This window comes from Corvus kubaryi, unplaced genomic scaffold (assembly GCF_017639235.1).
Source record: "Corvus kubaryi isolate FWS band 111438036 unplaced genomic scaffold, C.kubaryi_AGA036_p1.0 37385, whole genome shotgun sequence".
Taxonomy (NCBI): domain Eukaryota; kingdom Metazoa; phylum Chordata; class Aves; order Passeriformes; family Corvidae; genus Corvus; species Corvus kubaryi.
The window spans coordinates 6376438-6397687 of NW_024581127.1; the positions used below are offsets into that span (position 1 = coordinate 6376438).

General features: G+C 35.9%; 1 long non-coding RNA gene across 1 annotated transcript in view; it reads left to right on the forward strand.

Annotated features, from left to right (window-relative positions):
- LOC121668509 overlaps positions 1–21250 on the forward strand; it is an 85664-nt gene that overhangs the window by 1149 nt on the left and 63265 nt on the right. The window lies entirely within an intron of this gene.

Consider the following 21250-nt stretch of genomic DNA (forward strand, 5'->3'; position numbering starts at 1 on the left):
TCATAAAGACATCTATACTATAATATCATGTTCTACACAACATTAATAGTTCAGCTACAGATTTGCAGCAAACCTTTGTCATTTCTTCAACACCTTTAATCAATTTAATTTCTCAGTTCTGTTTTCTGTATTGCACTTCCCTCTATGTAGTCTTTCTCTCCAAATCTTTTATTAGATTTTTCCTAGTCTTCCTTACTTCAGCAGGTCTACTGTGGATTTGCACTGCACGATGTATTTAATAACTTATTTGAAGATATGGCAGTGTTAAAGTGTAGTACAGAAAGACCTGAGTTATATTTTTACTGAATTAATTACTCCATTTCTAACTGCAGCCTATACAGAATATTTTCAGTTCAGTAGTAACTGTAAATCATAACCCACACCCTCTGAAAAAGAAAAAAAATGCGCAGGGAAAGTTCTTGAATTTTATTTTGTATTTCAACAGCTATCCTGTGACTGGAACCCAAACAATTGGATTTAAAGTTTAGCAAAGTATCCCTCAGTGCTGCATTAGAGTCATTCTTTTATCTGTAATGTTGATGAACCTAGAAATTTGGTTCTGCTTCAAAAAGTTTGTCTGTTAGGCTGATGTCTCACATCTGTGCAAAGAAAATAGTTTCACCACCTGCAACATCTCTGTAAGTGAAGGAAGAGATCTCTTCTCGTTTGTTGTAACCAAAGATATCAGAATTTCTGCATATTAACATAATCTTTGTTCTTCTATTCTCAAGCTCTGCTTCTTGCTGTGCACATATAAATTTTATATAATAAATTTTATCTCCTCTCCTTAGCACTAGAAGCCTCAGACACCGAATTCTGTGTGACAATGAATCAGCTGACTGCATAGTCTATTCCCACAACAGAAATAAGGGCACTGGGGACTGTAGGACACAACAAAATGTCCAGAGGCTTTCCAAGTGTCACTGTAGCTAAGTATCTATGTAGCTTTTGGACTCTATATTTAAAGGGAGCGAAAAAACGTTTGCTACTGATGTTGACTTTTCTATATTAGAAGAAAGTTCTATGTATGTTTGACATAATTCTAATAATAGAAAAACTTATTTCTTCTTTCTGTAATTGGAAATTGTGTTTCCATTCTTTCATTTTTGTGACAGCTATGGGGCATATTTTATTTTATCTTTAATTACTTTCAAGGGAAAGAGGTGAGCTATTTGCTCTGTCTCTGGTTTTGATATTTGAGTGTTAGAGAAAACGAAGAACCATGACTAGAATAATTTACTTTATTCCTATTTACAAAATCCTATCTTCTTTTTTCAAAATTTATTACTTTTTTCTGTGATTAAGGGTTCATTATTAAAGAAAATATGTTTTAAATTGCTAAACCTAATTACAGAAACATTCTGCAAATATGCTTTAAGCATCAAATAACTTTCCAATGACATTCTGATACTCTTATATTGGTTATTCTTTTGTTTTTGAAGGGTTTGTGTTCAGTCTGGATGTTTTATTTATCATCTTGAAATATATTTATTGTTACACATAGTCTAAACAGAGATAAAATCCCCTTGATTTAGATATTAAATAATATCTCGTTTGTTAAAAGAAGACTTGCTGACTGGCGTGACTCATTTATTATTTTTTTCCTTAAAATAATCATAGAAACTCAGCTGCACTATATATCTTTAGCTGGGATTTGGGAGAGATTCCATTTTGCCAGAGAGGAAAGTATAAGCCTGTGTTATAATGTAGTCTTATTGAAGACTCTTTTAATCATTTCTCTGTACTGCTCAAAATACTTCTGATGTTTTGTTGTTGATTTTAAGGTACTAGCTCTCCACTAAGGTGTGGGGTTTGGCAGTAAGGGACAGAATTGCCATCCTTTTCTTGTACAGTAGAAGGATGTACTTGATAGGACATAATGAACCCCTGATTTGTTTGGAAAGTTTAGTTCTTGTCCTATCTTACCTGCTTTGGCATTAAAGTATGCAAGACTATCTACTCTGTTGTTGCAAGTCCAAGAGTTTGCAGGTGTAAATCTGTCTGATTCTAGAAGTGGTTCCAAAGTTTTATGCTGTACTATATAGTGATAATTCTTAGGAAGTTGTCACAATGTCAATTGTTCCAGCTCTTCTGAAGTCTTTCCAGAGTCACAGACAAGTACATTAAACTTAAGTGATATGGAAATATTTTTCAACATCTACATAACTCACTATTTCAGATAGTGTAAAACAAAAAAAAGCCCCAAAATTCATAGTGAAGCTTTACTGAAAACTCATCTATGCATCCTTTTATGTAAGTGTGCAATGTCCACCTGTTTTTCAACATGCCCAGCAAGACCATGGTATTTTTAAAGACTGATATATTCTCCAAATGTAAAACATTTATATTTATAGTATAAATTTAATATAATACTTAGAAGAGTGTATGTATGTATATATATGTATATTTTGGTAGTTCTATCGTTTCTATCTTCTAGTTATACAGAAGGTAAGATCACTAAGACAATAAGACCTGATTAGGTTGTCCCACTGTCCTGACCAAATATGATCATATGCTTTCCTGCTTCTGTGGTCTCTGGTTCTTCTCTGGTTTCCATAACCTGATTACTTACAAAAAGCTGAGTAGGGCTGTCAACTTTTTCTTGGTGTAGTATTATCTTTAGGTTCACTCTTGATGTAGTCTCATAATTTTCTCTTTGTGCAACATGGTAAAAATTAGAAAGATGGACACAGTATAAAATTTACCTCTTTCCACACATCTACAAATATGAAATGAGATTTTGAAATGAGTCTGGGTGGAATGAAGTTAACTTTCTTCATAGCAACCCATATGATGATATATGCATATGATTGCATATATATATATATGATGCATATGATATGGATTGCATATGATTTCTTCAATGAAACCCATATGCATTGATAACACAGCAACAATTCATCTATTGCTCAGCAATGCTCGCATAAGACCAAGGCTTTCTTTCTCCACCTCATGTTCTGTCAGAATAAGTAGGCTTGGAGTGAACAAGAATTTGTGAGTGAACATAGCTGAGACAACCAAACTGACCAAATGGATACTCCATACTGTAAGCTGTCATGCTCAGCAGTAAGATGTTCAGGGAAAATAGTAGGAAGAGGAAAGTTTGTGATTGTGGTCTTTGTCCTTCCAAGCAACTGTAATGCATGCTGAGGGCCCTACTTCCCAGGAAGTAGCTGGACATCTGCCTACTAACGGGAAGAACTTAAAGAAATTTTTTTTCTGCTTTGGTCACTTATGTGGCTTTTGCTTAATTTATTAAAATGTCATTATCTTTATCCAAAAGCCTTCTTGCCTTCCTTCTGTTTTGATCCCATCCTGTATTATACAGGAGGGAACAATAGCCAGGTGTGGTGTCCAGCAGGGATTAACCCACCGCAGACTTTAAATGGGCAGACAGGGAGACTGCATATATGTAAGTACCCAAACACAAATACACATAGATATGGATAAATGGACTGGTGTTGAGTTTATTCTACAGTTTTTGATATGGGTTGGCAGTGGTATAGTGTGAAACCAATCACATAATAAATTAATATGCATAGAAATGAGAACGCATTTTTTCCATCTGGAAAAAAAAAAAATTAAAAATATTTATAGATCTCTCTTCTCTGCATGAAAAATCTGTGACCTGAAAAGGGCACTTGTTCACGCTGTTGTTATGAGTCTTAGATCAACATCTTTTAAGTAGCTAGAGAATATTTCATATCTTTTGGAAATAGAAATCCGATGGAAATTTCCTGTGGGTTTTAGCTTAAAAACAGAGGTAGGAGATATACAAAGCAAACAAATCAGAAAATACTCAAAAGGTCAGACCACATACTCCTTAACCATCAGAGCACATATATATCTTGAAATATATGTGCACTTACTATACTACCAAAAAATGTTTTTCTTCCATTTATTCTTTTGTGTTAATAGAATGGAAATTTGGAGGAGAGGTGAAACCTGTATGACATATCTGTCAAAATATTCATTACAAACAAAACTCTTCACACTTTTTAAGAGTAGATGTTATTTTATGCACATATTTTGATGTCAGCATGATTATCTCTTTGTCATTCCTAGTTTGTAAGTACTCTTTTTGCTTAATTTGACAGCATTCATTCTTCTTCTCTAACTTTTTTAATGCCTATTCCTTCAGAAAAGCTAGAATTCTGTTGTCAAGTAGATTTTTACTGTAGTAGGTAAATCATCACTGACCTTTTCTAGATTGTCTGCAATGTCCCTTATTTGACATGATTAACACTATGCAATTTATAAAATATATTTTATTTCATTGTAGCTTTTAAGTACTGCATAATAATTAAAGTGAAGCTTATGTTGTAATTATATTTTTTGTCCCACAAGTTTATTCCTGACACATACTTTTTTCTCCTTTTTTTTTCCCTTCACTCTAATTTCTTCATTATTTTTTTGGCATTAAGAAGTCATTAAAGAAGACAGCAAGAGAAATAAATATGAAAATCATAGAATCATAGAATCATAGAATACTTTGAGTTTGACGAGATCCTTACAGGTCATCTAGTTCAAACTTCCCTTGCAATGAGCATGGACATCTTAAACTACAACACATTGCTAAGACGTGTCCAATCTGACCAGGAATGTTCCCAGAAATGGGGTATACACCACCTCTCTGGGCAACAATCATATAAAAATGATTTGTATCAATATCTATCAGTCTGAGCTCTGACAGTAGTGCACCCACTGTTTCCCCCAAAGTAGGCAATAATGAAAAGCACCCTCATTGTAAAATACTCCTTTGTTATATCAAATAAAAGTTGACCTTCTATGAGTTTAAAACCATTTCCTCTTGTGCTATAGCAACAGACCCTTAGAAAATGTTTGTCTGCATCTGTCTCATAACATCCTTTTAAGTACTCAAAGCCTACAATGAGGTTTCCCCAGAGCCTTCTCTTCTGCAGGCTGAACAACCCCAACTCTCTTGGATTTTTCTCACAGAAGAGATATTTCATCCCTCCACACATTTTCATGGCTCTCCTCTGGATTCACTCCAACAGGTACATGCCATTTCTATGCTGAGGACATCAAAGTTGGATGCAGTATTACAGGTGGGGTCTCACAAGAATGGAGGGGAAGAATCACCTCCATGACTTGCTGGCCACCCCTTCTCCTAATGCAGCCCAGGATATGGTTGACTTTCTGGACTGCAAGTGCACATTGTCGGATCAAGTCCACCCTTTTGTGCACCAGGACCCACAAGTCCTTCTCAGCAGGACTGTTCTCAATTCTCCATCCTGTAAAAATATTAAATTTGATCTTCATAAGATCCATTAGATGCCCTCTGTGTATGAGTTGCCTAACTGAAAAGTTAGTATAGAAAATTGTTATGGTATTTTCTCAGTGTTTAATTTTGGGACATTACACCTTCAAGTTGTACCATGCTGAAAAGTAAAAATTGAATCAGGGTACAAAACAGGAAATGGACAGATGCAATATTGTGTATTAAGTAGAAAATACAGGGAAACATCTCTTCAGCTCAGGGAAACACATTTTTGAGTTTTATTTGACAAAATGGCTCAGCATAGCTTAAAACAGTATGAGAGGAGTTCTGAAATGGCACCTGTCTGCTTATCCATTTGTAATATTGACAGAATATAGATTTGTAGTATGCAGAGTTGACAATTTCCAACTGGATGTTGAAGCACTGATCTACATGACAGGAATTGTGATCATTAGTTGCCATGCTTGAAAAGGATGTGGACAGATTCAATGTGGTTAGGTGCAATCAGTCCTGAAATTAATGCATAAATGGAAGAGACACTTTTTCATTATTGCCTACTTTGGGGGAAACAGTGGGTGCACTACTGTCAGAGTTCAGACTGATAGATATTGATACAAATCATTTTTATATGATCTGCCTATTTATTAGAATTGCTTTCCTGTTCTCTATATGGAAGTCCATGATGCATTACACTCTGAACTTCTTAATGTTCAGATTGCTGTTCTCATTGCAAGAAATAATGAAATGGATTCATTACTTTATTCTTATAATATTCTGATTTATTTTAGGATATACCTTCTTCAGGGATTTCATATATCCTTTTGTTGTCTAGTACATTTATTCTACTGTAGAAGGGAACATATTATACATATTTTGATGACAAAAAAATCAACAAATATTTTTAGATTATGCATGCACACAAACAGAAACAAGGACAAGGATCTGATAAGATAAAAAGTCCTACTAATGTTTTCAGCATTATTAAAACTCAAGATTTTTAATGTAATGATGAATGGAGAGGAATTAAGATGACAGGCAACTGCTTTTTTAGTTGCATTTATACTAAAGAAGCAATGTTTTTGGTGTAGTTTGAAATTTTCTTTCAAAATTATGTTTTGCAAAACATGGTTCTCTCACTTTGAATCTCAAAATGCAAAGCTGAATCAAATAATAATGCATTAGTACTTCAAATTTTGCATATGTGGGGGATTTTCCTTTATGTGTTTATCTTTTGAATTCAGAAGATGAAACTGAAAGCTGAAAGAAACTACTGTGAGTTCTCTGGACACAAAGATATTAAAAGGAAATTAACACTACTACAGTGATACAAACAATCTGATTAAAAATGATTTATTAGTCTAAGACTGTAGCACTACCCCTGGGCTTCAGGCTAGTATCTCTCTAGAGAGTTATACTTGTGGAGGAAAAGAAGAAAATATATCGTTCACTGCTAGTTTTAAAAAGATATCAAACTACTTTGAAGGTGCATATATGATTAGAACACTAAAAGTAGGAGCAGGAGGGCAAAATGCTGTGAATATATACAAACATATGTATCATAAATGTAAGCCTGAGAAAACCTTACCTCTTTGATATTTTCAATTGGGTTTGGGTGCTTGAACTTTGCCTTTGTCTCTACATTATTTTTAGAGAGAATTGTACATGCTTTTCTTCCAGATTCTTCCTATGCCTTATTTCAAATATAGAATATTTGGGTTATTGCCCTTTACCTCTCTTGCTACTTTAATAGTGCCTCTTTTGTCATGTCATCTTAGATCTGTAGAGACTTAACTTTTTATCTTTTTTGTTTGCTTTGAGTCTGTTTTGTGACAGGTAAGGTGTTTTTCCTCTGTACAACTTCATTAAATAACTACCTGCTTAAAAATGCTTTCTGAAAATAATAATTGCAAATGAAGCCAAGAAGTCAGCTTCATCCTGGGCCCAACTTAAATGCCTCTAAGGAAATGCACGTACGTGGGGAATAAAGAAGAGTAGTTACAAACACATATGCACCTGCAGAGCTGTGATTTTATTGTCATGGAGATGTGGTGGGATGGCTGCTATGGAATGGAAGGACACAGGCTCTTTAGGAAGGACAGACAGGGGAGACAGAGGGAGTGTTGCCCTCCATGTCAATGACGAGCTGGAGTGCATGGAGCTCCACCTGGGGATGGATGAGCAGCAGACTGAGAGCTTTTGTTTCAGGACTAATGGGAGAGAGCAGGGACAGGTGGTATTATAGTGGGGGTCTGGCACAGGCCCCCCAACAGAAGAGTGAGCTGATGAGGCCCTTACAGACAAATAGGAGCAGCCTCATGTTCACAAGACCTTATAGGGGACTTCAACTGCCCCAATATCACATAAATTTTTCTGTGTTGGAGGGAAAACACAGAAAGGCATAAGCAAGTTCCGGGAATGTGTTGGTGGCAATGTCCCTCTCCAAGTGATAGAAGAGCCAGCAAGAAGGTGTTGTGCTAAACCTTTTTCTTACCAACAAGGAGGAGTTGTTGAGGTGGGGAATGTAAAGTTCAAGGGCAGCCTTGAAATGGTGGACCTTGAGATCCTTAGGGAAGTGGGAATGATGCACAGCAAACTTGCTACTCTGGACTTCTAGAGAACAAACTTTGGCTTTTTCAGGGGTCTTCTTGGTAGGGTGCTGTGGGATAAAGCCCTGGAGAGAAGAGGGGCTCAAGAAAGACTCTTAATATTCAAGGATCACCTTAGTCAGGCAAAAATACAAGGAGGCCTGCGTGGATAACCAAGAAATTCCTGAACAATGTCAAACACAAAAAAAGAAGCCTACAGAGAGTGGAAACGGGGTCAAGTAGCCTGGGAGGAATACAGAGAGATTATCCAAGCAACAAGAGATCAGGGTAAGAAAGCTAAAGCCTTGATAAAATTAAGCATGGCCAGGGACACTAATGGCAACAAGAAAAGCTTCTATAGATGAGTCAGTGATAAGAGGAAGACTAAAGAAAATGTGAACCCTCTCCACAAAGAAATAGGAGACCTGGTTACCCAGGATATGGAGAAAGCTGAGGTACTTAATGACTTTCTTCTCTTGGTCTTCACCAGTAAGTGTTCCAGCAACACCACCTGAGTCATAAAAGACAAAGGCAGAGACTGGGAAAAGGAAGAACTGCCAGCAATAGGAGATCATTTTTGAGACCATTTTAAGGTATGAATGTGCACAAGTCCATGAGACCTGGTGAGACACATCTGTAGGTCCAGAGGGAACTAGCAGAGGAGAGGTTAAGGATTTTTTTTGCAGTATACTTTGAACTAATTTTTTTTCTTTTATCCTCTGCTGATTTCCTAGTTCATGATGACTCTCAGGAATCCATGAGCTCTGTATTTTCAGTACAGCTTGAAGCAAGCAACCAGAACTCATACATTGATGTGATGTTGCAGAATAGTGAACAGCGATACCAGCTCAGATTCCCACAACCAATACAGATTTGTTGATGTAGTGCTGTGCCTGGGCTAATGAGATTTGTTTCTCAGGCACTGTAGTTGGATGAAATATTGTACAAATATAGTTGCACTGCTTCTAAATCCAAGATTGACATACTTAACACTTGTTTGATTACCTCTAATAATGTTCTACATTGTTTATGGGCTTATATTAAAGTTTATACTAAAGAGAATTTCATGGACAGATAGTGTTGGGCTGTGTTGCGCCAGCCAGCCTTTATGTTGTATGGGTAACAGTCATGAGACACGTACTGTTCGTTATCTACTTCACATCTGATAGGCTCCTATTTCATATATATATGGAAACGATCAACAGGTCCTGTTAATGTTGTACTGTTGTTCTCTACCGTGCAATACATTGGTCAGCCTCAGAAGTAAAGAGAAAGAAATATGATGCAAGAAGGATGAGTAGACCAAAAAATGCAGAACCTCTACTTCAGTCATGTATTCTCACCCTCCTATTACTGGACTGGGAATAAAAGTCACCTAATCGTGTGACTGGGAACACCAGTCATATTTGAGGGAATAATATACTACACTGACAAAGGCAATTTAAGAATATTTTATTTCTGTAGAATATTTTTATGATTTGTACCAGGAAAGCTTCTATTTGCTTGATAGTGTTAACATACAAAGAAAAACCAAACAGCCATATTCTAGGTTGAGAATGAATTAAAACATTATAAATAAGGTCAAAAAGAAATAAAATAATGACACTGATACAGGGAATATAAGATTTCTGGTATTCCTTTTGAAAGAAATATTGGTTCTGCCTTTGAACGTTTTCCAAAGTTGCAATAGCAAAAAAATCATAACATCAAGTTTCATAAAGAGCAAGGCTAATGTTTCTTTCTAGCCTAAGTGACAATGAGATGTTCTCTAAATGACATTATTTTTATCATCAAGATCAGGACTGAGCAACTTCCTAAAAATGTTTTTGGTATGATTTATAACAAACTGCTCATTAACAGCTTTCTTTAGAGGGAGAACATGGATGACAACATTGAACTTGTTTATAGTTTCCAATAGCACAGACTTCCAGACTTCACGATCTTGTGGACTTGTTTAGGTGTATATTGTTTCCTCAGCTGAGGTCTTCTTTCCCTCTATGTAAGGCTCATCCAGGTTTGAAGAAGGAAGTATTCATCTGAACTAGCAAAGCATAGCATTAAATAAAGAATGATGAATACATCTAGGAGGTTATGAAAATCATGGGGTTGCATGGGAAAATTTTTTCTACTATCTATATTGCATGAACAGAAGCTGTTTGCTAACATAACATGAAAAAAAATTTGACGACATGGCAATGAAAGCAGAGTTATTGAAAAAAAACTTTTATTGTCTTTTTGTCTCCTCCTCATCTCTCACAGCTTTATCTTTATGACTACTTCCTGTAGAAACTGGAAAGAGACTTTTTACAAAGGCATGTACTGATAGGACAAGGAGTAATGGCTTTAAACTGAAAGAGGTTAGGCTTAGATTGGACATTAGGAAAAAATTGTTTTCTGTGAGGATGGGAGATCCTGGAACAAGTTTCTCTGAGAAGTTTTGGATGTCCTATCCCCGGAAATGTTGAAGGTCAGGTTGGATGGGGCTTTGAGAAACCTGGTCTAGTGAAAGGTGTCCCAGACCATGGCAGGGGGATTGGAACTAGATGGTCTTTAAGGTCTTTTCCAACCTTGTATATTTCTGTGAGTTTTCTTTACAAACTCCTCTCTCTGTAACATTTTTATAGGACTACTCTCATTGCCCTTCTATTTACCTATGCACTTTGCTTTGTCTCCTTCAACAGATATTTATTCCAGGGCATTCCTTTCTGGAAACTGTCATAGAATCATAAATCAATTTAGGTTCAATGAGACCTCTGGAAGTCATGTAGTACAAGTTGCTGCTCAAAGAGTTTCAATGAGAGTAGATTGCTAAAGACTGTATCCAGAAAAACTTTAAGTAAAGATCTCCAAGGGTATCTCCAAGGAATAGGGTCAATGTCTTCCTGTAACTGACCAAATTTCATGCGAAAGAAAAAAATTCCTTAAATGTATTCCATTTTTCCCATGATAAAAGTTCATATATCTCTAGCCATCCTAGAAAAGAGATTTGGTTCCATCTTCATACTCCCCAACCAGGAAAGAAGAATACTGAAAAAGGTAAAAAAAAGGCAATAGTATTATTGTTGAGACAGCAGTCATTAACAGCTCAGGGACTAAATAAAATAAATACCTGTGGGTCCCTTTCAACTCAGGATATTCTAGGATTTTATGACTTATCTGAAAATATATAAAAGATTAAAAAGTTCCTCAAAGAACACAATGATGATGATTAATGTCTTACAAGCAGCAATGAAGATTGACCTTTCCCTATCTGGCAGATGACTGCCTGGTCACCGAGATTTGTTGGTTGTCTCTTTGGGTTTTGTGAGCAAATAAATGCTTGGTCTAGAAAGTATCAGTTCCAGTCACTTGTTCTTTGAGCATTAGCCAATAAACTATTGCACTGTTCTTTAAGTTGTGTTTATCTTACTTTATCTCACTGTCTGATGAAGGATATCCAAGGAAAAGAGACACAGAGAAAGACGGTTACAGAACCAGCATTACAAGAAGATTGTTGCAGGCAGCATGAATGTTCAGTCTGAATATCCTGATGTGCTTTAACAAATATAGCAAATAGAATATAGGCTGCATGACTGTCCATTCCTACATTGAGTTTCCCTAAGGAAGGAGTTTTCATCTACCTCTCAGTTTGATTTTCTTTTCACTAGAAAGAGAATATGAGATTTGGGAATACCAGGTGATGCCTTGTCTGCTGCATGTCAAGGACAGAATGCAGCTCTCACCTTCAAGGCAACTGAGAGGAAGATAGAAGTTATCAATACACCTCCTGCAGCACAAAGTGTTTTCATTTTAACTGAAAGGTAAATACCCAAGCAAACAAACAATGGAAAAAGATGTCATTCACAGTCTTTGGTCTTCAGTGTTGATCCATTCTTAATCATCCTTGGTTTTCTGTTACAAATAGGAGCAATTTTGTGATCTTCCTTATTCCTCTTCTCTGTGGACAGAAGAGCAAGGACAGATTAGTCTTCTCATCTCTAACAAACTGTTTTCTTGACAAGCTAAAATATTACCTTAACTGTTCTCCTTCTGGTCCACTTTGTTTTGCACTTAGCACTTGGAACAGGATAGAACTGATTTTAAGCACTGTAAGGATTTTCTTAGCATGATCAAAATATTTTTTTGAGCTACATTATTCATATAAATTATTGTACATTTGATTTATGTAATTTGTGTGCCTAAAATGGATGATTTGTTTCATTGACCAAACCACTACAACATCACTATAAGAAAAAAGAAACCAAACCCAAACAATGTTAAAATTAAGCATAAATAATTCATACATTTTTTTGACATTCGTTTCAGTTAAATAAAATAGAAATGTAGCCACATAAAAATCCATACAGTTTTAAGCTGATTAGATCAATAAAGTATGATCTCATGAAGGATTTTATTGTTATACTTCCTTTCTATGGTAACTGACTTCAGAAAAGCAGTTTCTGTACCTATTTTTGCTTTGGAATACTGCAAAACTGTTAAGTGGATTTATTCTAAGATCATTCCAAAAATACTGTTACCTCAAAAGAACTGGTTTTTGGTAATGATTTAGTATTACAGATATTATAGAAGTATTTTAAAAAATAAATATAAACCTAAATATTCTCTCCAGATAAGATACCAGCACCAGCCTTCACAGTGGAATAAAATGTTTCATTTTCTTTTTCAAAATCTGATAATTTAATCGAAAATTTTTCTAGAGGTATATCCAGAAAACCTTCAGAGGTATATCCAGAGAAATGCATGTCATAATATGCATCTCAGTCTATAAAGACCTTCAAAAAAATATTTGTGAGGTACCAATACTTAAAGAAATTGTTTTATATATGTTAAGGTTTTACTGATGATGAAACAATTGTTTTTTATTGGTGGGTGGCAGAAAAACAAGGCAAACGCAAGAAGTTATGTCTGAAAATATAAAAAAAATAGGGAACTCAAAAACCAAAAATGTACTTAGAGTGTGAGCATCACCATCTATTGCCAGTGGCATTACACTAAGAAGAATTTCATCTTTAGGCACAACTATGAAAAACTTCATAATAAAGCTAACAAGAACATGCTAACACCTACACGTTATCCGAATAAAACTCTCACATCAGTGCCTCCAAATAACCTATATGCAACTAGAATGAAAGACTAAATTACGATTTTTTGTAAAATTTAACTTCATTATGAAGTCTGCAAAATCTGGAGCAAGGCTCACTATAAAGGAGGAAGTAGTGTTTAGTTAAATTCAACATACCTTCTTTTTGATTAAAGCAAAATAGAATCAGGCAACTTAAATAAGTAATACCATATCACAGAATTGTATAGATTTTTACAACTGAAAAATAGAAACTGTGTTTACCTTACAACAATACTATATGTATTCCTGTTCTGATACTAAAAAATGCCTAAAAATTAAATATGAGCAAGTCCCATATACTTCCTACTATATCAATAGTGAGGAAGGAAAGAATGAACTGGAAAAGCTACATCCTGGCTTAAAAAAATGCCATCTGACTTTGAATTAAAACTGTCCTAGAATTGTAACCACTGTAGAATTGAAGTTGCACCCAATTTTCACATAGTTAATAAAAGCTGCTCACAAATTTAAGTTGGGGATACAAAAAGAGAAAAAAAAAGAGTTTTGATGGTGCTTTAGTTGGAAGGCAGATTTATTTATTAATAGTGTCTCTTGTAGCTTCCCTTCCCTCTCATGAGGTGTGGAGGGTGCAATTTCAGTGACTCTGCTGTAATTCTTCTATAACCCTTGCACAGATGCTTTAATGTCAATCAACCCCATCTCTCTGTAGTAGCTGACTGTCCCCCTAGCACTGCAATTCTATTCATTCAATTCATATTGAATTCTGTGGATGTATTAAGGGGACAGTTGGCTAGCATGGGGAGGACAGGGTTGATTGACTAGGCTTCTGTGCAAGAATTACAGTAGAATTACAGCACAGATGCAGAAATTGCAGCCTGCTGCTCCATACAGGAGTTTGAATGAAAATGGTGCTGGAAGGGAAGAATTGTACCTATCTGAGACATTGCTGACAGAAGGAAAGTCTTGCTAAAATTAATCTTCATTATAAACAATTTGAGGAAAAAAATAAGAAAGCTAAAATTAATTTTGAATTACAGTGGTTTTGAAAAGAACACAAAATCATTAAAAGATTTTTTTTTTAAACTACTGTCGGAAAAACTGTTTTTCTAAGGATTTTAGTAATGTTATACTGCTCTGACAGCAGTACTATTCTATAGCTTTGATCATCTAAATATTAGGGATATATTAAAATCTACATAGCAGGTTTTGTGAGGAGAAAGAGTTAAAGTGTATTCATTAAAAAACACAGTTTGGCATTTCCTTCCTGATTCTTCATTCCAGTGACAATTTAAAAGCACATATACGTAGTTGCTTAAACTGGTACTGCTTATTTTAAGTACAGAATAAGTAGATTTTTTTTGGAATTTCAGTTATGTTATTAACATCCACAGACCAAAATCACATACTTTAAAACCAGGCAAATCTTGATTTTGGCTTTTGAAAGTGATTTAACAGAATTTTAATGCTTTTGAGTTAATAAATGTGTGCTAACTTAGTTATATTTTATGATAGTAAGATCATTATGGCATCAGGGCATAGTACAATGATTCAAAAACCTCACTGACTGTCATTGTGCTTTAATTTGCTGTGTTATGAAATTCAAAAAGATATTGCCTATGTTATGAGAGACACATTTAGTAAAAGATTTATATTATCTGTCTGTATCAGTATCTTCAAAGTATTTTTGCAGTATGCTGTAGCTTTCAGCTGCTTCCTTTTCATTTTTGATACAGTAGTGATCTTATATAATATTATAGAAAACATGTATTAAGTCAGTAGATTCTTCCATCCAAATCTTCCAATCTAGAATACTTTTTTCCTACAACTTGTAGGTTATTACCATCATTACTCTTTTTACCTCTTTGGACCCAATTCTATTTTTGCTGTAAGTATTTAATATTTTATCCCTTTGTCAGTTTCAACAGTTTTGCTCCCTGAAATAAATAAGATGTACTATACTTTAAGATCAATAGGAAATAAAATTTAGTGGCATTTTTTCTTGATACAAAATATCTGCCCCAGAAAAGACTCTATATAGAGTGTTTTTGCAGAAGGAGTATTACAGGCTTTGATTAAGTGTTGTCCAAATTAATAATACTGATACCAGTCCTCTAAGATATCAGCTTGTACATTTTAGTATGGATATGGATAGAGTTAATCAAACCAGCCTTTGAAAGATCTAGACACCCTAGTTCTTGCTGATCACAGTTACCATAGCCACAGTTATGTGACTGCAACATAGTTAACGACTGGATGGAGTCGTGTTCTGCTTCTGGTAAGGAACAAAAATCTCAAGATTCTGAAATGCATGTTTTTGACAGGAAAACAAAGAGTAACTATTCAGTGCTTTTTTCCCCTCACTTATTGTCCCTCCCTGCTAAATTATTAACTCTCCCACTCTGGACAGTCCATTGACATTACTTCATCCTATGCATATCACTTGTGTTTGGTTGAACAAAATAGTTCACCAGGTGATGGATGTTACATCACACACTATTTGCCTAGTCTGCACTCACAGTTGTGCTTCTCTCCGTGGAGTGACTTTACAGAAACAGTGCCAATCCAAATGGTGAGCCAAATAATTTCCATGCTTAAATTTCAGTGACTCTTCTGGCAAAGGAAGCTCAAGTCAGCTCCTTTGAAGAAGTAGCACTACATCATGTGGCTGTAGTCTAGGAGAATGAGAAATGTGGTTTTCCATATGATAGCAGTTTAGATTGTGTTTTCTCCCTTGCCTTTGCTCCTCCACTTGCTTATCCCCCAGACTTCAGCTTCATGCTATTTCACCAATACTTTTGTAGACCTGGTGTAGCTGTGGACTTGAAATTGGATACTAAATCACCTACTGAAAAGGCCCCACCATAGAAAAAAGGTTATATTTTCTGACACAATAACTTTTACCCTCACTTGCTCACAGAAGGACACAGACTGAAAAAGTACAGAAAGGGTAGTACAGGGCTAGGATCAGCCAGTTAAAGGCAAATTATTCTACAGTTATTTTATTTTTATGGTATAAAGAATGCCCCTGTTTCTTTCAGAATTTCAATCAGAAATACCTTTTGAATGTATTCCCTCATGTCTGTTTACAAATACACCTATAAAACTAGTAAGATTTTATTCCTTGATAGGGTCTTTGGTGAGGTTTTTCTCCTGAAAGCTAGACCTCATTTTTCTTAGTCCTGGGTGTGGGGGTATACTTACAGCTTTTACCGGCTAGGCTAGTAGTTTAATGCCTTAGAAAGCCTCGAGCAGCCTAGAGAGGTAGCACAGGCAATCTGACATTTCAGTAGCTCTAAAAGCGGCAAAATGGTAGCTGCAAAGCTGATATCACCAGCAGAAGCAAAGAGGGAGAAATATAGCTCTTAGCTTGCTTAATTTCCTGCAATTAGAAGCTTTCAAAAGAAACAGAAGCACACAGATGTTTGCAGAAAGAGTTGCAAAGCCAAAAGAGGGCGGGCCCTGCCTTGGTCCTCTCTTTTATTCAGAGAAGGGGAAAGGGGAGGACTGGGGGCGGACCCAGGATGACGGGCGAATCAGACACTGCTAAAGAGTTTGAGTTACATTTGGTTTTGCCCGCGCTTGGAACAAAGGAGTTCAGTTTGGGGAGGGGGAGGGGAAGCTCGAAGCAGGCAGCAACACTTGGGAACCAAGATTTGAGTGTGCTCTCTTCAGTTTCTTGTATCAATTCTATGCTCTTAACAGTTTCTTGGGTTTACTGCTTGCTTAATATTTTCACTTTTTATTTCTAATTTCTGCCTTCAGTTACATACAAGTGAACTTTCATCAGATTTGTTCTCTGTCTTGAGAGAGGGTGTTCCCTTATCTGTGGGCCTTGCTTGAACTCAAGAGCAGTTCTTTTCTTTCAAAGATATAGTGAAGATGTAAGAAATTCTTGTTTTCCATTTGGTTTCTCAAGGGAAGTTATGTTAGTTATTACTCTATTACTTGAACTCTTTGACATATAAGGAAGATCATTCAGAAATCTAATGAGAAAGCATATGATATGATGCCTTCAGTATGCATCCTCACTTTTACTGGGAGGATTTATTTGTATGCAAGTTACACTGCCTTTGCCAGCTGAGCAAAGATAAAGCTGTGTAAGCTAGCTAGGGTGAATGCAAGTGTACAATATAAAAATAACATATATTTGTATAGATTATGCTTTATGTGTTCAGAAAAGGTTTTACAGTGAAGTATTTCCTACATTTGGACAACATAGGTAGAGTTAAAAAGTAATCATCAATTTGCTTAGCTGTAGGCTGAGTCACATCTAAGCTCTACAAAATAATATTGCCCTTGGTCAGAATTAGATGGGAAAATATGTTATGATGTCAGGTTTATGCATTGAACTCTAATTTTTTTCAGTGCACACCATTGGATCTAATCAGATTTCAGGATATATAGTCAAAAATTCAATGGAATTCTGAAACACACTACCTAAGAAAATAATATATAATATAGTATATTATATAAATAATGTCATATCATGACATTTGATTGTTTCATTACTGTCTGTGGGGTAATACAAAAAAAGGACATAATTTAATGAGCATATTAATTGTGTGATATTGTAATAATTTTGACAAAAGAACGTGAATATGCTATGAAAGCATTTGACAGAATTTGTGTGACTGTTTTAATAAGAAATGACTTTTACACGCCTCACTGATACCTGCACAAAACCTATGCATGTATGAGACTAGTCTAGACAATGATATTAATGGCTTCAGCTAACATGAAGTACAGACTGGGATATAGACAGGAGCTGTCTAGTTTATGCTCATTCTACAGAAAAGTAAAGTAAGCATAGCAGCTTGGAGGAGGCAATTAAGGCTGAAAAGAAAAGTGAAACCTCTGAGATTTATTAGATGTTCCTTACTTAGAATTATTGGCATAGTTTTGGAAATTTAAATGTTACTGGTAGTGATGCCTTTTCCTGGTCTTAAAATCAAGAGTCATACACGGTTAGACGGGGAAAAGGGATTTTACCTAGGTATTTATTTTAAGGATCCTTAGGTGTACACGTCCAGGTCATATGCATTGAGATGCACCCCGCCGAGTCTATCTCTGACCCCCCCCAACATTGGGTATAACATTATAGGTTTTACTAATTAGCATATCTATCAAAGATTCCCCAATGAGAGGCTCAAGTGAGCCCCCCTCCTCAAGGAACCTTCCCCTGGATGGTTCTATCTTGGTTTACAGAATGTGTTCTGGAGAGGACCTTGGGGTCTGGGGCACACTGACCCCTGGCTACGAAGCTTCTAAAATGTTTAGTCTCTTAGCTTGAGAAACAAGTCTAAGAATGTAGGCAAAAAGCACTAGGAGTACAGAAGTTGTAAAAAGGTATAAGAGGGGTATAAAAGAAAAGGCAAAAATCTTCATGGCATCAGTAGAACATTTAACAATGACCAGGAGTGCTTTCTGTTTCCCATACCTACTTAGAAAATTGCAACTTTTTCTGCCAGATGTGTATATTACAGCTACCCATTCCTTTATTGTATCTTCATTGGGCTACTGAGAAGACTAGTATAATCTGCAGGGCATTGTCCTGCTCTACTCAGCACTGGTGAGGTCACAACTTTAGAACAGTATTTAGTTTTGGGCCCCTCATTTCAAAGAGGACATTGAGGTGCTGGTGTCCAGAGCAGCGCAGCAAAGCTGGGGAAGAATCTGGAGTGTAAGTCTTATGAGGAGCAGCTGAGGGAGCTAGGGCTGTTTGGTCTGGAGAAAAGGATGCTCAGAGGAGACTTCATCGCCTCTACAACCACCTGAAAGGAGATTGTAGTGAGGTGGAGTTTAATTTTGTCTGCCATGTTTCAAGAGAAAGGATGGGAAGAAATGACCTTAATTTGTGCCAGGTGGTTTCACACTGGATATTGAAAAGTTTTTTTCACTGAAAGGGTTCTCAAAGCATTGGAATGGGCTGCACAGAGAAGTGGTGGAGTCACCATCTCTGGAAGTGTTCAGGTGGTGTCTGGATGTGGCACTTGGGGATCAGGTTTAGGGGTGATTATGGTGGTACTTGGTTGACAGCTGGACTGGGTGATCTTGAAGGTCTCTTCCAATCTTGGTGATTCAGTGATTCTGAATTACTCTCTGTAAAAAATTACTATTGACATTATTCAGAGACTGAAGCTGGAGTTGGATGTGCTGCTCACATGACATTTGTGACAGGCTAAAACATGTGACTATCCCACTCATCTCTCACTTCTTAATTTTTTTTCCTTCCCTTCAGAAGATCAAGTTCTACCTAAAGGAGGAAAACCTCATTATTATTAAATATGCAAGACTATTTTTATTTTCCAGACAGAATCCTTTTAGAGATCTATGATATATACACCTCTGCCAGCAAAGCAGAGGAAGTCAAATTAGGAAGTGGTGGGTCTTCATGTGTGACCTGGGGAAGATAACCTGTTAGCAGAACTCCACTGCAGCCAGAGAAGTTTGGCTGACCAATCTGATGTGGTCTATAGCAACCTTCAGTACTTCAGATACTTTTCAGAGCACTGGCTAAGTCTTCTTTTCCAGATGGTGCTTATGTGTATTTTGTCTTTAATATACAAATTGAGCTACACCTTTCCTTACATGAAAGGATTCCTCTTTTTTTTCACAAATGAAATGGGAATAAGTTTATCTATCTTTTTTTATATTTCAAGAATCCAGAGGCAAAAGTGCTCTACAACATTTTTATGATGCTTTATTTGTTAATATATCAACAGAAAACATTCTCTGATATGCAGCTTGAACTTTTTAGTTCTTACTTTAATCCTATTACTGCTGTTTAAATCTCTGTTTATCATCCTGAGTGATTCTTCTCTTCCTTGGATTTATACTCCCAAGATACTCAGGGGCCATTATCAAGTCCCCCTCATTTCAGCAAAGAGGAAGCCATGATATATCTCATATATATATATACACCCCCACACGTATATATATATATATATATATATAAATCATAGTTCCATTTCTGTGTTGCTCTACCTTCCCTAGTTTTGTGATAGTTTCTGTTGTCTAAAGTATCTTTCATTTCTGGGTAGAATTTTATCAATAAGAAACCTGCAAAACAGCATGCTTTATAGCTCTTCTCCTTCTTGAGTGACACAAAACCTAATGGTGGCTTAAAACTTGGTTTTATACTGAGTACAAAGAGAAAGACTATGATTCTATTCTATAATATGTCTGGTTTTTTATAAACAGCCAAAACCAATGGTGTGTCTATGATGATAATTATGTTCTATTACAAATACTTGTCCAATTCATTGCTGTGATCAGTGCAGTAATTATTATTTTCTAATGGCTGCATTGTCATAGTTGTGGAAAAAACCAGCTCTGGCATTCATGCCAGACACCAGAGAAACACAAGGACAAGATAGTGTTTTCAGCAAAGAGCCCACATTCTATATAAGCACAAACAACTAAGACAAGATGGCAGAAAAGAAAAAAATGAATAATAAGACAGGAATTAGAAGGAAAAAAGAAGACACTGGTCAGCATAGTGGTTACTGGTTTCACATGTGAGAAGTACTGTGGCTCTTTAAGACAGTAGCATTCTTTCTCTCATTGAGTATGTTTTAAGTAATTTTGTTTCAGATGTTTGCATTAAAAAAAAAAATCATGTTTCATTTTCCATATTTTTGGTGTCCAGATTACATTGTGTCAACTCTTTGTGCTAACTGATCTCTGCTTTGTTGCTTTTCTCTACCTATTTCTTTGATTTGTATTTGGTCATCTGTCTTCAGTATTTTCAGTACTCTCCAATCTTTGCAGATAACAGGATAACATATTGGTAATACTTTACAGGCTATTAAAATTTTAGAATGCATTTTTGAGATAGGTGATATGTGACAGCGTTTTCCAAATTTTATGAGAAACAAACCAAAGGAGATACTTGTTACTTGCAAAGAATGCATATAGGTAACCCTGGCTGCAGCAACTTTTCCTTTCAAAAAGGAAGTTACACAGTGATACATCCAGTCACCATGGCCTGAATGATACTGAATGCAGCAGATTCGCTGCTAAGGAGAGGTGTTACCTTAGCTGATGGCTTCTGAGTTACAAACTGATGCAGCTCTTTTAATAATGAAAATAGAAATAAACCATTGACACACACAAAACAAAGGAGCTGTTCTGGATTGCTGGACCTATAAAATCACTCTACATATTTAAAGAAAAAAAATCATAGTTATTATTTACACGACAGATTATTTTCAGCTTTGCAAATTTTGATGTAAAAGTTATGAAATCCAAGTCCAGATTTTATCCTTTATAAGGTCTCCGTCATCAGGAGAGTTCTTTAATTTTGTATTAATCTTCACCCAAAGGGTCAATAACCTCAGG